This window comes from Macaca nemestrina, chromosome 5 (genome assembly GCF_043159975.1).
Source record: "Macaca nemestrina isolate mMacNem1 chromosome 5, mMacNem.hap1, whole genome shotgun sequence".
In the NCBI taxonomy this organism is placed as follows: domain Eukaryota; kingdom Metazoa; phylum Chordata; class Mammalia; order Primates; family Cercopithecidae; genus Macaca; species Macaca nemestrina.
Window position 1 is genome coordinate 175,738,968 of NC_092129.1, and position 3,343 is coordinate 175,742,310.

The 3,343-nt window shown below is 43.3% G+C and overlaps 1 long non-coding RNA gene across 13 annotated transcripts in view; it reads right to left on the minus strand.

Moving 5' to 3' along the window:
- LOC105487408 (uncharacterized) overlaps positions 1 to 3,343 on the minus strand; it is a 357,156-nt gene that overhangs the window by 352,064 nt on the left and 1,749 nt on the right. For 11 of the 13 annotated variants that reach the window (XR_011624043.1, XR_011624045.1, XR_011624050.1 and 8 more), the window contains exon 2: positions 2,663 to 2,731. This is a non-coding gene — a long non-coding RNA (uncharacterized lncRNA). Of the gene's footprint in view, positions 1 to 2,662; positions 2,755 to 3,343 lie in introns of all 13 variants that reach the window. The other 2 variants (XR_011624048.1, XR_011624044.1) reach the window with 1 other exon arrangement.

Below are 3,343 nucleotides of genomic sequence, written 5' to 3' on the forward strand. Positions count from 1 at the left end.
AACAAAACACAGAAACTTTGACCCAAAAGGGATTTAAAAGGCAGGTGTTAAACGAGCAAAATATTTCTCCATCTCATTACGTATGCTACCTCTTTATGAAGAATTTTGCCCCATGCAAATTATCAGTACTAGGAAAGAAGAGGAGTCAGGGCTGGTGTCCAGGTGGCCCAGTTCTGTGAACCTCTATCCATTTAGGAGACAGCAGAGAAAAGCTGATAGCCCTGGAAGTCAAGCAACCTACAGGGGAACTGAATCTATAACCATAGCCTCATTAGCACAGCCTATAGCTCCCATTGCATCCTGTAGTTAATTCCCTTATCATTAACACAAATCACACTGTAATTACTTGTGTAATTAATTATCTCCACCACACAAGGCTGTGAGCTTTGTGAGGGCAGGGATCCATGTGTCTTGTCATCCACATATCTACAATACACAGTAGCATGCAGAATAAGTGCGCAGTAAGTATTTGTTAAATGGATATTTAATGAAAATCAAATAAACTAGTTTTTCTGCTCAGTGCATCTGGAACCATATATCTATCAATGAACTTCCTAGTTTGAAAATGCTATATAACCTATTCCTTATGGAAGAGCTAGAAAAGTAACAACTGATGACTATATATAAATGGATGATTCCAATGATAGTAGATGATATTAATAAGAATATTAATAGCTAACTTTTACTAAGTGTTTGTCAAATAATAGGTGTTGTACTAACCATTTAACCATCTTTAAATGTCTTTCACTTACTCATCACCACAATTTACCACGTAGATACTACTGTCATTCCCATTTCACAGATGGGGAGATTGAGACTTAGAGAATTTAAGCAATTTGTACACAGACACTCTAAGAGTAAGGGGTGGTGCAAGGATTTAAATTTAATCTGACACTAAAACCTGAGGCTTAACTATGCAAGATGATTCTTCACAGACACATGACTAAGTAACACCAATTGACACGAATGACATTGTTGATCACTCCTTCCTCCTTTAAACAGTGTCTTCAGCTGGCTTTTAGAAGACTGTACATTCCTGGACCCATCCTATGTCAATAGCTGCTTCTTCTAAGTCTCTACTGTTGGTTTCTCTTTCTCTCTTCCACAAATCACAGGACTTGATTATCTAGGACATCCTAAAATACATAAAAAACACATCCCAAAAATTGCCCCTGGGAAATGGAAGGCAGGCATTTATCCACAGCTGCCCATTCCCCATTGGTGGATCATTGCCTGGGGGTGTTAATTCCACCAAACTTTCCAAGGGCCAGGGGTGTGTGTGTGTGTGTGTGTGTGTGTGTGTGTGTATCATGAGTGACGGCATCTCAACCCTATCTGAGCACTGTTCCTGAACAGGAGACTTGCTGATGTTCACAAAACAATGTCACTGTTCTATCAGGCCAATTGCCTCCAGTTGACACAATATACGGTAGGAGCAGTGGGATCCCATGGTCATGTGTCATTGTCACACTTCTTTTACCATAAAGTGTATCCTTCAATTGGAGGCAATACTTCAGAAAATCATGTGTTTGGGCTGCGTGTGGTGGCTCACGCCTGTAATTGCACCATTTTAGGAGGCTGAGGTGGGCAGATCACTTGAGGTCAGGAGTTCACAACCAGCCTGGCCACCATGGTGAAACTGTGTCTCTACCAAAAATACAAAAAAATTAGCCAGGTGTGGTGGCGGGCGCTTGTAATTCCAGCTACTCGGGAGGCTGAGGCAGGAGAATGCCTTGAACCTGGGAGGCAGAGGTTGCAGTGAACTAAGATTGCACCACTGCACTCCAGCCTGGGCAACAGAGTGAGCCTCTGTGTCAAGGAAGGAAGGAAGGAAGGAAGGGAGGGAGGGAGGGAAGGAGGGAATGAGGGAGGAAGGGAAGGAGGGAGAGGAAGAGAGAGAGAGAGAAAGAAAGAGAGAGAGAAAAGAGAAAAGAAAAGAAAGAGGGAGCGAGAGAGGGAGGGAGGGAGGAAGAAAGAAAGAAAGTCAGTCAATCATGTGTTTGTAACTCTATTAGATAATGGCATTGGCAGAAGCACCGTGAACAAGACCAGTCATATCAAGAGAAGTGTCAGTTCCGTAAGTACAAACCACAACTCTCTCCAGGAAGGAAGGACTTTTGTGTAATCAGTCGAGCAACTGTCTGCTCTCCTTATGGAATTTACCATCAATCTTTGCTGCTGATGGGCTAGACATCCAAAGAGGCAGTAGTCATATCAGCTTTAGTAACAAAGAGCCTTAATTGTTAGGTCATGCACATGTCCTCCCCTTAATATCATTAAGAAAGTCCTTGTTGTCTTCTGACTGCAAAGAAACCCACTTCCAGAGTTCTGAGGAGCTGCATTCTAGACTTTCTTCTTACATCAAATTTCTTAGCTTGGTTTCCCTCAAAACCTGAGACAACTACTTATGTGGGGACAGGTAATTTGGGATGTGATCCTAGTGAGAAACAATGAGAGAACGGAAGGGAGAATATAGACACAATACAAGAATGCGTTATTGAAGTTGCTGTTGTGAGAAACCGGAATTCAATTTCACTAGGACTTTTTGAAAAACACACAGAATGGCCTACAAAACTATCTTGCTCAAGCGTAAGAAGCAGGAGAATTTATCCATCAGCGACTGTCACCCCTTGGTTGAAGGGCCCCAGATGTGTTGACTTACCAGCACTTCAAAACTGTGCAGGGCAGGAGCTGAGAGAGCTACTGCTGGAATCTGTGAAGTCCGAAGAACCTCAGGGAAGAAAGCAAAGAGGCCTGGTAAATGTGGGAGAGGAGAAGCTGTCAGGGAGAAGAATGTGGAAGACTGCATGAAACTGCCCTCCCACAACCAAGTCAGAAATGAGAGGTGATGCTCAGAAGATGTGAGTCACGACACCAAAGGTTTCTGACACGACAGGATTATTAATTTCTTAAAAATTTAAAACCAATTCCTAGGGCCAGGCGCGGTGGCTCACACCTATAATCCCAGCACTTTGGGAGGCCGAGCGGGTGGATCACTTGAGGTCAGGAGTTTGAGACCAGCCTGGCCAATATGGTGAAACCCCATCTCTACTAAAAATACAAAAATGAGCTGGGCATGGTGACAGGCGCCTATAATCCCAGCTACTTGGGAGGCTGAGACAGGAGAATCACTTGAACCCAGAAGGCAGAGGTTGCAGCGAGCTGAGATGCTCCACTGCACTCCAGCCTGAGCAACAGAGTGAGCCTCTGCCTCAATCAATCAATCAATCAATCAGTAAAAAACCAATTCATAGCTGCAAGCCTTTTTTTTTTTTTACCACATGGTTATCAGAGGAGTAAATGAGAAGTATCATAAGAGCGTCGATATTTATTAAACACCTAC